Raw genomic sequence first — 14,405 nt, forward strand, 5'->3', positions numbered from 1 at the left:
AGTTGGTTAAATTGACAAGGCTGCTGTCTTAATTTACTTAGGCAGTTATAACAAAAACATAACAAATTGAGCTTTGTAGAAATAATATACAAATTAATTTTCACAGTTCTGGAGACTGAGACACCAAGGTCAAGATGCTTGGCAAAATCAGCATCTGGAGAAATCTTTTGTCCTTATTCTTACCAGATGTTTGTTCCCTATATTCTCCATGTGTTTTCACATGGGAGATGTTGCTCTGAGATGTATTCTATATCAGCACAAACCGCAATTCTGATGGCTCCATCTTCTGGATTTAATCACTCTGAAATTCCCCAGGTCCTTATATTATCACTTTGTAATTAGAATTTCACAGAAGCATGAGAGATGTGCTTCAGAACACAAAAGACACAAATGTAGTAATTGAGAAAGATGTGTTTCAGAGGCAGCCTTGCTCTGTGGTCCATGTCCTTCAAATTTAACCCTTCATATGACTCTCAGAGAAAAACTTGACAGAAATATACACTGAGACATGCCCAATGGCTTTACAACAGGAACAGATGGAATCTACCTACATTCAAGCTCTCAGAACACATACCCTGTAAGTTTAAAGACACTGTTTAATGGTTAAATGGGTCAGGCTTCATCATCACACCTGTGATTCCAATACTTTGGAAGTGGAAGTAAGAGAGTCAGGAGTTCATGGTCAATCTGAACTATTCTATTCAAGGCCAGTCTGGACTATATCAGACCTTGTCTTAAATGAGCAAACAAAAGAGATAGTCACAAGCCTCAAACTCCTGGAAACAGCAGCAATGAGTATAAACTCAGACTTAGTAACTTACAATGCAATTTTCCAACACTCTCTTTCAATATATTTGGAAATCCATTCAGTGATTATGGAAGAATTCTTGTATATGATATCACCCTAATTCATCATTTTTTTCAGATGGGAAGACAGGGTTTAAAGTGAATTTAATTTGTAATCAGAGAACACACATAATTGTTGTAAACTATACAAGTATAGAATGAAAGAAATAAGAGCAGGTAAAGGAGAGAGATACAGAGATACAGCTGTAACAGAGGTGGCCTAAGGTTCCCTAATTAGGTAAATTTATGTGAGGATGGATGCTACCACAGCTGTCCATAGAAATAGATCAGACCAACAGGATCATTTCCTATGTGAGGGCATCCTGATGCCTTCAGTTATCACGCAAATAGAACTTTCTGTTTTACAAACTTTTTTTTCAGCACACAGAAAATAATTTTGCTTCCACTAATTGCTTTAATAACCCAAACAAAAAAATAGCTAATGCATATGGTAGAGTTTACGTCTCAAGATTTGTCAAGAGTCCCCAATGTCTTAATGATATAGGAAAATGTGGATGCTCTTCTTGCTCCTGTGTTATACATTTCCTCTTGGAATGGAGTCAATTCTGTGTATGCCCAAAGTTTCTTTATCTTTTCTCAGAATTGCTTCCCATGTAAAGCTCCCTTTCTAGTTCAGGACTGAAAAAAATATAATATCATATAATATCAAGTTGTTTGCCAAATAGCCAGGCCATTTTTTCCCAGTGACTCTTCTTTTCCTACTTCAGTCATAGAACAATTTATTTTTTTTATTATTTTTATTTTTAATTAGCTTACAAAGTGGCAGTGTTCTTAATGGAATTTACACGTATATTTGTATTTAGTTGATTCTCACCCCACCCACTCTTCTCCCCTGTCTCCCTCTTCCCCCTCCCAGGTAAACAGAACACAATTTTCTATGAATGTGAAGGGATTATTATTAAAATATGTCCTTGAGATAAAGGCTGAAATGGTGCAGGGATGAAGGGAGCTTATAATGCTGGAATAAACAGAGCACAGCCTCAAATTGCTTATGATAAGAGCATAGAAGTTGTAACCTAGAAAAGATATAATTCAGGAATTTTATGGATTTTTATGTAAATACATAGTGATTTCTATAGAAGTGCCTGAAACATAATATTATATTTCCCTCTCTTCAAGTTATTCAATTTTCCTCATTTTTTCTCAATAAAATTCCAAGAGGCAAGCTCAGAGAGGCAATATTATTTCTGTTATGCACATGAGGAATTTGTGTCCATTTGCAGGTCATCTCATTTAAGTTTCCTTGGTAATATATAGCCGATTTTGTATTAAATAATATGCAGAACTCTTACTACTACACAGCAACTTCCAGGAGTTAATATTTTCTATTGCAGCAAGTGTCCACCAGTAAATTGCAATGCCCACTCCCTGATACAGAGACACCCAGGCAGAATGTTGGCTGATAATTTACAAATCTTTCTTAAAAGATTCTGGATGGAATGTTAGTCAGAAAATAAGTACAGGAACTTATTTTGGTCTCCAGAAATGAAACAAAGATTTTAGAGGGCTATTGAACTTACTGAATTTTTACTGTGCATCAGCTCACAGTCATTTGCTCTTGGCATCCTCACTTATGTGCTACCGTCACACAGCTCACAGTCCCCTGTTTAACAGACAGCTCCTTCTGTTTAAGAAGCTGAAAGACCTGACTTTCTCACTGAAAGCTATCCCATTGTAAGTGAAGTATGTGAAAATAGAATAGAAATCAAAAAAGCTGGTTGTCTTCATCAGAGCTGGGTCAATATAACTTCAAACTCTAATTTGGAGAAGGCTGAATCTTTCAAGCTATGTGCATGAGATCTGCACAGTCCTCTTATGAACACTGATTTGCTGAACCAAACACTTTGTCTTCTGTGTGTGGAACATGTGGGTTTGTCAATAGTGTGGCAGAAGGGTTAATCAACTTTTCATAAGCAGAGTCACAATAAGATAGAGTATCCTGAGATTCTGTCCTGAGATTCTGAGCCCTTTCTGTAACTATGAATGAATAAGTAGAATGTAGAAAGCAATGGAGAATCTTTGTTGAATTACAATGGTATTGTTTTTGCTATATTAAGCCACTTTAGGAAATGTAGTTGCCAAAGTGCTTTAGGTGACATTTTGGAAACAGGGAACATGTCATAGTATGTGTTGGTATGTAAACATACTTGTTGGTAAATATATGATTGTTTATAAATATAAAGGTGCATATGCACATGCATGTGGTATACAGAGACCAAAGGACAGCCTCTACTGTTGTTCCTCAGTGTGTGTGTGTGTGTGTGTGTGGGAGGGTCATTCATTTGAACTCAACAAGTAGGCTTAGGTTAGCTGAAAAGCAAAGGTGTCTCCATCTCCAGTGTGAACCCCCATATCTGGATTTTATCTGTCTCCCTCTCCAGTGTGAGCCAACATGCATGGATTTTATCTTTCTTCATTTTCAGTGTGAAACAGCATACCTCGATTTTTACATGTGTTTCTGGGGATTGACCTCAGGTCCTTTTGCTTGAAAGGCAAGCACTGCCCTTACTGGGCTGTTTCCTGTGTTCTATTGATAAGACTCTACATGTCCATGATGGGGGTAGTACAATAATTTCTGAATATTGGCTCTCTGTTGTGACTTAAGGTTGTAATTATAGTATGAGAGATCAAAATGAAGAGCAGACAGTGGTTATTTACCAGTTCATATCTAAAAATCTAAGTGCTAGGCTTAGAAAAATGTGCTCTTATACTGTTTATGTATTATTAGGGATCAAATTATGGATTCTTGCATGCTTATTGAAGTCCTCTAACAACTGAACTATACCACCATCCAAAGCATTAAGTTTTAAGTATTTTGTTCAGTTTCTTATTCAAGAAATAATTATTCATAAATCACAATATTCTATGTATGATTTTTTCTCTTTTCTTTTTTTTTTTTTTTTGGTTTTTCGAGACAGGGTTTCTCTGCGTAGCTTTGCGCCTTTCCTGGAACTCACTTGGTAGCCCAGGCTGGCCTCGAACTCACAGAGATCCGCCTGGCTCTGCCTCCCGAGTGCTGGGATTAAAGGCGTGCGCCACCACCGCCCGGCGATTTTTTCTCTTTTCAAAACTCAATGTCAGGGTTCATTTCTTGTCTACTGAATAATTTTCAAATCCATGAATTCACATTAGTGTTTAGTAATGATGTAACAAATTAATACCTCATGGTTACACAGTAATGGTGTAACATAAATTAATACCTCAGGGTGACACTGCTTCTGAGAAGACTTTACTAGCAATTGGTTCACAAATTCCCTATGGCCTTTGTTGTGGATAAGGGATCAGCTAAAATTCTCAGATTTTAGTGTTGAGAGCAGGCATGAAACTTAAATAGCAATATGTTTGAAAAATGGAACAATAAGAATGCCTAAAGTTAGTCCTGTGGCCTCAGGCTCCTCTAAATCCAGTCTCCAGGGTCAACTTATGTTTTTTTGTTGTCCAAAAAGCCTCAGGCCAATGATGACCCTAATGGTATTTCAAGCAGAGATGGCAATGGTGGAGCCTAGCCACCCCAAAGGAGGCCCAGTAGGGGAAATTCCAGAGCTCTTCTGGATGTGTGCCAGGATCACATTTGTTCTGTTGACCACTGAGCAACAAGGCTTTCCGTTTAATTTGCTTGAATTATTTGAGCTATTTTTAGTAGGTTAAAAGAATGTGTCTCATACTGTATGTATTCTTAGTTTAATCAAAAATTGAACTTTAGAAACTAATGCCACAGCATTTACATCTTTGCCATACCAACAAATTAAGTCCCAGAGCTGCTAAAATGAGACACCCCACCCCCACTTTTATTCCCAATTGTGGGAATAAAAACAGCACATGTTGACCTCTGTGACTGGACTCATGTTTCATCCTCAAACCAGATCCATAGGAGATTCTAAAATAAAATAGTAATACAAGACATTCTAGTTTTCTAAGTCCTTTAATTATATTCATTTTCTGAAACTATGTAGCAAAATTAATTGTAATGAGTGCCATCTAGGACATACCATGTGTGATAGATTTCTGTTATTTAAAGATGTATAAAGCAACCTTGAATTTCTTTCCTGCGTTTTCAAGATAAAACCTTCATCTTCATTTGCATATTTGTGTGGCTGGTGTCTACAGATACTATGAAGAATAGAAACTTTCTCACAAACTGTTATAACAGTAGTAAAAATACATTAAACAAATGAAAAACCCTGTGTGGTGAATTTCTTGGCCTTATTGCCTTGATATTGTGTGGTTGGGGCACTTTTTTTCTCCTCTTTATAATTAGTGTTCAATATAACAAATGCTAACCATGTTTGTATAGATATCTGAGTCCTGCTTAAGGCCCTCAATCACTCTGACCACAGGCACATTAGTGTCTTAGTGTGTTTTCTGTTGTATAACTGACTGAGGAATTAAAGAGCATGATGGTGCTGGCATATAGCCGTGGATGACTTCCTGAACCCTTCCTTCACAGAAGATATAAAGAGAGACAGAGCAAATGTGGTATTTGGAGTCTCTGTTTTATCAAGCCAGTAGTACTACGATAGGAGCCCCAGTCTCATTATCTCATCTAATATTGATTACAATTGGAGACTCACATCTGAAGGCCATTAAGATATGATATAGGAGTATACATTTCCAACCCCTGAACTTCTAGGAGACACACATACACTGAAGAGACTAGCACAGAGTTTCTCTGGTAGCAAGGAAATAAGACAGAAAAAAAGTGCATTAAGTTTCTTAAAGTTGCTATTGTAGGGTTAGCTTTGACTGCACCTTTAGAATAGGAATGGATGGTATTAAAAGGAAGAATGATGCTTACAACATGCTGGGTGAATTTGCATCTCTGGTAAGTTTTCCTGTTTCCCTCCCTTCTTGCTTGTTATGACATTTCCAGAACTTGTAGGAAGATAAGATACTTGTGACTTACTGGATGCTTCATTCCTGTCTAATTTAAATATGCACAGTATTCAGTAGCAGGGTGGAGTGCAACAAACTTGGAGATAGATGCAGCATGCAGTGGATGATATAATGAGGGAAATAGACCTACCAAATTACAGGCAGATTTGCGTTCTTATTAGGAGAGAAAAATACAACAGATTGGATATATTCTGAAGTTTGGAGAAAGCAGGAATTGCTTTCCAATTAGAAGGGTTATAGCATCCTGTCTTGATCAGATGGCTTCTCATTTCAACCAGAGACTGAGCGGGACCTGCCATTGTTGCTGTCCATCTATTTTCTAAAAGTCTGACAAGGCAAAACTTGGATGACAAATTACAGCAGTACAACTGCAAAGTTACTGGCCTCTGGGATATGTAGACCAAATAATTTGTTTTCTAGCCCCGGCCTCCTCCCTTTACTTGAACAAAAGTTTATGGTTTTGACAAAATTCCTCTCAGGCAAGCTTTTTAAATGAACTGTGTCATGAAAGTATACTGTCTCAAACCTCAATATTAAACAAAAATCATTAAATTTTCCAGAAGATATATTTCAAAGAAATTTTATTGCATAAGGAACTTTTATTACTACATTTGTGAATGTCTTAGTACTAATATATGCAGAGATATGTTGATCTTTCATTTAAGGGGATGATTTTTCAGTCATTCAGAGAGTAGAATGGTTAAAAAAAAAACCTATACAGGGTGAGTCTTATTCTTTCTATCTATCTATCTATCTATCTATCTATCTATCTATCTATCTATCTATCTATTTATCTATCATCTATCTTCTCTGTCTATTTATCTCTCTCTTTGTGTGTATGTGTCATTGTATTACATGTGTGTATGTGTGCAAATGTGTATATGTGTGTTGTATATCTGCATTTGTATACGTCTGTATGTGTGAGTATGTACATATGGATTTGAAGGAAGAAAGTCACAGAAGCATATTTGGATGGGGGGATTATGCCTGAAATAAGCTAGTGTCTTAATTCCATTGATGCCATTTTGTGACCTCTTCAAACAATCTAGCCATTTGGCATACATACACAGACAGACATATCAACATATATATGTAAAAATAGAAACAAATATTGGGGCTGCGGTGTAAATGGACATTTCTCTCCCACCCACTTGTTCCCAAATACCTGGCAAGTACTTCCCACATAATTGAGTCAGAGGCTTAATATACATTATAAATAAGCCAATAGCACAGGCTTATTACTAACTAGTTCTTACCATTTTTTAAGAAATGTTTCATTCATTTTATATACCGACCACAGATCCTCCTCTCTTCCCTCCTCCTGCCCCCACTTACTCATAGAATCCCTCTTCTCTCTCCCAACTGGACACCTGAAGCTTGGCCTAGTGTTTGGCTATGGATTTCTGCATATGCTTCTATCAGTTACTGGAGAAAGGCTCTGTTAGGGTATTCAGTTAGGGTATTCACCAATCCGATTACTGGGGTAAGCCAGTTCAGGTACCCTCTCCACTATTGCTAATATTCTAAGCTGGGGTCATCCTTGTGGATTCCTGGGAACTTCCCTAGCAAATGGTTTCTCCCTATACCCATGATGTCTCCCTCTATCAAGGTATCTCTTTCATCTCTTTCTCATTCCATTCCTATTCTAGCTTGACCATCCCATTTGCTTATGTTCTCATCCCCCATCTCTTACCCTCTATTGCCCCCCTCACCCCCAGTTTACTCATGGAGCTCTCATTTATTTCCCCTTCCCAGGGCCATCCATGCATCCTCCATAAGGTTGTCCTTGTTAGCTAGCTTCTCTGGAGATATGGGTTGTAGTCTGATTATCCTTTGCTTTACATCTAGTATCCACTTATGAGTGAGCACATACCATTTCTGAGAAACCACCACTGATTTCCAAAGTGGCTGTACAAGTTCAAACTCCCACCAACAGTGGAGGAGTGTTCCCCTTGATCCACAACCTCTCCAACATAAGCTGTCATCAGTGTTTTCAATTTTAGCCATTCTGAGAGGTGTAAGATGGTATCTCAGAGTTGTTTTGATTTGCATTTCCCTGATGACTAAGGATGTTGAGCAATTCCTTATACGTCTTTTTGACCATTTGAAATTCTTCTGTTGAGAATTCTTTGTTTAGCTCTGTAGCCCATTTTTTAATTGGATCATTCAGTGTTTTGATGTCTCGTTTCTTGAATTCTTTATATATTTGGGAGATCTGCCCACTGTCAGATGTGGAATTGGTGAAGATCTTTTCCCATTCTGTAGTCTGTCATTTTGTCTTATTTACTGTGTCCTGTGCCTTACAGAAACTTCTCAGTTTCAGGAGGTCCCATTTATTAGTTGTTGCTCTCAGTGTCTGTGCTACTGATGTTATATTTAGGAAGTGATCTCCTGTGCCAATGAGTTCAAGGCTACTTCCTACTTTCTCTTCTATCAGGTTTAATGTAATTGGATTTATGTTGAGTTCTTTGATCCACTTGGACTTGAGTTTTGTGCATGAAGATAGATATGGATCTATTTGCAGTTTTCTACATGTTGACATCCACTTATGCCAGCACCATTTGTTGAAGATGCTTTCTCTTTTTCATTATACAGTTTTGACTTCTTTGTCAAAAATCAGGTTTTCATAGGTCTGTGGATTAATGCCAGGGACTTCAGTTGGATTCCATTGGTCCACATGTTGAGTTTTATGCCAATATCAAGCTGTTTTTATTACTATAGCTTTATAGTAGAGCTTGAGGTCAGGGATGGTGATGCCTTCTGAAGTTGCTTTATTGTACACTATTGTTTTAGCTATCCTAGGATTTTTTGTTTTTTTCCATATGAAGCTGAGTATTGTTCTTTTGAGATCTGTGAAGAATTGTGTTGGGATTTTGTAGATCTTACATTTTAAGTTAAACCTTATTCCCTATTTATACTCTGTCACATGGTGGTACCTTTACTAGTATGGCAATTCATCTCTTGCTCCTTCTGCATCTGGTTGGGGACTCCATACTCCTCCATTCTCCTTCCCATCATCCTTAGTTTGGTTGCCCCACCTATACTTCCTGCCTACCTACTGGTCAATCAGAGTTTTATTAAACCAATTCCAGTGACAAATCTTTATAGTGTGTGGGAGAATTATTCTACAGCACTCTGGAGATGACTTGCAGAGCACTGGTGACTCTTCTAGAGGACAAGAGTTCTCTTCTTCAAACCAAAATTGCTTCCCACAACTACATATAGTTCTAGTTCTAGGGGTTCTAACACCCTCTTCTGACTTCAGCAGGCACTATACATGACTATGGTAATACAAACATATATGCAGGCAAAACACATGAATATATAAAATAAAAATAATTAAATTTTAAGAGTAAATCTTTAAAATACTGTAGCATCTTAATTTTGTACATAGAGAAGACAAGTGTACAACAAAGCTAGGAGTTCATGGGAATGGGTTGCTTGACCCCAAGAATGGAAGCTCAGAAACACTGACTGTTGTTCCACAGGAAACATTACACACATAGTAAAATATGGCAAGTGAGAAACATTTTTAAACCTACCTTCATGCCATGTCTTTTCTAGTTCCCTTAGGCCCTGAAAATATTCTATGGAGAGAGTCATATGGTCTTTGGATGTTGGGCTTTGATAGAATAAAGATAGATTCTACAGATACTATTCTGTGATGTCCTAGCTATATATATATATATCATATCATATAACTGAGCCACTCAGATAATTTTAACTATTCTTTTTTTAAATAAAGATTTATTTACTTTATTGAATGTGTACTACTGTTTTTCCTGAACATATGTCTGTGTAACACATGTGTGTCTGGTACCCACAGAGGTCAGAATAGGGATGTAAATCCACTAGAACTGGAGTTATAGCTGACTGTAAGCCACAATGTCAGTGCCGGAAATTAAACCAAATCCTCTGCAAAAAGACTAAATACTCTTAACCACTTAGCCATGTCTCCAGCCATGATTTCAACTATTCTTAAAAACCAAAATAGCAATATTGATCATATAAGATATCTTGGATAGTATGTGCGTCTTGAGTATAAATTAAACTAACAATAATGCCAAGGAAAATGTTGTAATACAATTAATATTTTATGTATATAAATCTTTTTTACCCTTACATAAAATCTTAAACTAATTGCTATTGTATCCATTTTATAAATCATAAATTTCTGCCATGAAGAGATAAAGTCAAAATTCGTTCTAAGATATTCTTCCTATAGAGATGAAGTATAGACAGACTTTCTCTGTCCTGCCAGCCTCTCCCAAATAATCACACAGAGACTTGATATTAATTATAAATGCTTGGCTGACAGATTATGCTTATTTTTAGCTAGCTCTTATAATATAAATTAATCCATTTCTATTAATCTGTGTGCTGCCCTGAGGCTCCTTTACCTCATGTTCATATTTCCCATCCTGCTTTCTCTGTGTCTCATGATGTCTCGTCAGAATTCTCCCTTCTTTTTCCCAGTGTCCTCTTGGTCTGACTCTCCAGCTCAATCTATTCCTACCCAGCTATATGCCTATCATGTATTTATTACCCAAAGAGAAAGAGAATAATACATATTTACAGTATACAAAGATTGTTTCCACATTGATGAAGAGCCAAAACACCTTGCTCTATCAATTGCCAAATATATTACAAGTAAGGCTTCTTATCATGCCATTATAGTAGAATATTAACTATCTAAACCTTTTTAAAAATATATTCTTAAGTAGGTGACCATTGGCTCAGTGAGTAAAAGCTTGAAGTCTCACACCTGAGGAATAGAGTTCAACCCCCAGGAAACATATGATAGAAGAAGAGAACTAATTCTTGAAAGTTATCCTTTGATCTCTAAGTGTGATCATGTATTCCTATACACTTATGCCATAAGAAAATGAAATGTAATCATTTTTTTAAAATTTACATTAGCTCTTTTTTGGGGGTGGGGGTTCAATACCTCCTAGTATTATGTGTTTCTCTGGACTTCCTTGTGACAGGACTTGTTGAAAATCATAAAAGGATCAGTTCTAAATTCTCTGGAGATTTAACATTTAACTCAAAATAATGAAATTCCAATATAGTCCATATTCTATAACTATAGGCAAGGAGATGGATGTGTACACAATTTATGTAGTTAATACCATCTGCATAGACACATGCTGGTGTCCTGCTCTTTTTCAAGCTTGATTGTAGTAGGACTTTCTTTTTGGAAACACTAGCTCCTAAAAAATGACAAGGAGACATCTTTTTATTAATGACAACAGTTTGGCCTTTATCTTAGGTTTGTTCTCAACTAACCCTTATAACTTAAATTAACCTGTTTCTATGACTATGCATTATGGCACATGGCTCTTTGCCTCTCCACCATTCTGTACATCCTACTCCCTCAGCATCTCACTGGCAAAATTCCACTGTGCCAGAGTCTAACTCAGAGTTTCTATCTCTGTCTAGAAGTCTTGCCTAACCTCTCCTGCTATTGGCCATTTAGCATTTTATTAAACCAATGACAATAACATATATGTATTTATACAGTGTACAAATATCCCACAACACCTGAGTTACTTTTAAAGTCTGAATTACATTTTTCCAGCAGATTAGTAAGCCAGTGACTTTCCTTTTCTCTGGACTGCTACTTCCTACCAGGTCGAGCTAATAAGCACAACATCATGAAGTTCATAATGCACTATTTTAGTACTGAACTGTTTGGCTTATCCCAGACAATATGGTCATGTAGTACCCATTTCTTTATCTGCAAAGCATTTTGGAAAAACTAGTTTTCCTTTTGTGTGTGTATGTGTAGCATTTTATTTGAGAGCTTAGAAGAAACAAACACAAAACAATTCACCATCAAAGTTTCTGGAAAAATCAATGAAAAGTTTACCTCCCTGTCTTTGTTCTCCAAATTTTATTGTATATCAAAATGGCCTTATTTCTATGAAAAATGGGGCTGCATTATTTCCATTACTTTCTCTATCTTGCAGCTAATATTTCAAGTTGCAGGAAGGATATTGGATACTAGAAGTTTACCTGGTCTCATCCTTTACTGATTCATGCATGTATTCATCCAAAATTTTATGCAGTCTTCTAGAGGAATGGATGAATGTATGTATGTATATGTGTGTGTGTGTGTGTGTGTGTGTGTGTGTGTGTGTGTGTGTGTGTGTTTGTGTGTACTGACATAAAGGAATGTTCAGGATTCATATTAAGTTGGAAAAGAAAATTGCTGGGGTTTTTCTTTCACAAAACACAAAATAAAACAATTCCACTTATGTATGAGTATATGTAGATAAATTAGAAGGCTATATACCAAGCCGCTGACATTGGTTATCTGTGGAAGAAAAATTACATGGATGTATGAACAGAGGACAATGTGAACTAATCTGTTCATGTGGTGTTTTATTGTCTAGTTTTCCTTACTATTATATCAGCAGTTATTATAAATAAGCACATTATAGCCTCCCTCTTTCTATAAAATATGGATGTGCATAGAGGTCCTCTCACTCTTCCCTATGTGAATCCAGGTCACTCTCTGCTGAACTGGTCATCTTTGGATACATCCTATAGCCCAGTGCATTACTCTTAGCTCTTGGGATCATAGTGCTCTGTGAGATGTCATAGTACTAGCTCATGACTACCATGTGCTTGCCTAACTTACCTAGTTTCTGCCTGACAATTGTCTGTCAAATTGCAGAGTTCCTGAAATTCTGAGGTCCACCAATAACACTAAACACTTCTGTGGTGGCAGTCAAGAAAGTGAGCCATCTGTTCTATTCAGCATAACTAACTGACAGTCCAATCACTATTCTCGGGATCTAATAGGGCATTTGCTGCTAGACTATGATTCACAGAGGCTGTTTCTAGCCAATGACTCCTGATAGCTCAGGTCCACCCCTATGACTCTCAGAACTGCTCTAATGTGGAAACTTCACCCAAGGACTCCCCACTATCTGCCTAAGCCTTCCTGGAACTTCAGATAGACCCACACTCCTCTATCCTGCCTTTGGACTTTAACTTCTTCAAGTATCTCAGCCACTCACCATCTTCTGAAACCTCCTGTTCACTAGCCCCTTGTCCCCATAATTTCTCCCAGTGCATTTCTTGTGTGTCTAATCCCTTTCTGAGCTTGTTCTTTGGTTCCTAATGAACTCCACTATGGAGATGCCTATCTCTAACATATATTGTTTTTCAAGAAAAGGTGTTTCATTATTTTTCTTATCCCCATCTTCTAGTTGAAAACCATAGACTTAGGAAAAGCAGTATGTGAATTCTTTTGAGTTTAGCATTTGACACACTATTTGGTACTTAGTGGGTTTTGTAACGAATATTTAAATAAACGCAGAGTGAAAGTGTGATCTTATCTAATATGAACATATTTAGGTAAAAACACGCCGAACTGCTCACTTTTCAGGTAATGGTGCCCGCTGGTTTGAAGATAGCGGCAAGGCAGGTGGGTATCACTAGCTTCAAGCCTGTGTTTCCAGAGACTGTTGTTGAGCTTCCCTATGCCCAAAATATTTTCCTGAGTTCAAGTGAGTTTGCACGCTCATGATCTTAATTTATCCAAGTTATAAAGTCCTGAAATATCACTGAATCTCTCTCATCACTAAAAGAAACAGCCTTGATTAATCACTTTGAGCATTTCAAAATAATCTGCCAGTTAACCTATATTTAACATAAGCATGTGTAAAATTTTTATGGGACCATTCATTGGTAGGAAAGTATATTCTTGGAGAGCTATAAAATCAAGTTGCAATTCTTAATCCTTCAAGTAAGGAGTAAGGTTTAGAATGTTCCTATTTATTACTAGGAAATTACAAACTCAGTTTGAGATACAGACACTGATAGGTAGATAGAGACATAGACAGACAGACAGACAGACAGATGATACATAGAGATAGAAAGATAAATTATTATTGTTTATCTTGATCAATTCTAATCTTATATTGTAATTAAGAAAAAATAAACCTATGGATGATTTCTTATTGTACCGTTAAAACTAGTACACCACAAAACAATTAAAAAAAATAAATTCCTTATTCCCCGCTCTATATTTATTTTGTTAGATGTCTACCAAGTTATTGAACTATAAAGGTCGATAATTTGTTCCTCATAATAAGAATAACAACAATAAAATCAATAACCTATACTCAGTATCTATTATGTTCCCCAAATTAATGTGTTAAATGCTATAGTTCCTAAGAGTCAGAGAAACTGAAAAAGTTGGAAGTACATATATACAAATGACAATGAGTCATTGAAGATTGACACTCAGATGTACTTTAACTTTTAAGTTAACTCCTCTCTCTGATTCAGTTCTATAGAGTTTGGAACCATCTGGAAATGCTGAAAAAGTCTGTTTTTTTTTTTTTTTTTTTTTTTGCGATTAGCTGAGGACACTTCTAAAAAGTCATGCATTTCATTTTGGATAGAAATGAGAGTCACTCAAGTTTTAAGGCAGCAGAAGGAGGTGCTGTGATATATTTTGGAAAAATCATGTCAGAAGCAGGCATTGTGAAAAACGGACAGAATGATAGGCAAAACTACAAAAGGGAACGTCTAGAAGACATTTGTGGAAGGCTTTGTAGGATGTTACTAGGGACTGATGATGTAGTCAAGGAACAGGAACAGAACAGTGAAGTAGTATGGCCCTTTGA

This window comes from Peromyscus eremicus, chromosome 4 (assembly GCF_949786415.1).
Source record: "Peromyscus eremicus chromosome 4, PerEre_H2_v1, whole genome shotgun sequence".
NCBI lineage: Eukaryota > Metazoa > Chordata > Mammalia > Rodentia > Cricetidae > Peromyscus > Peromyscus eremicus.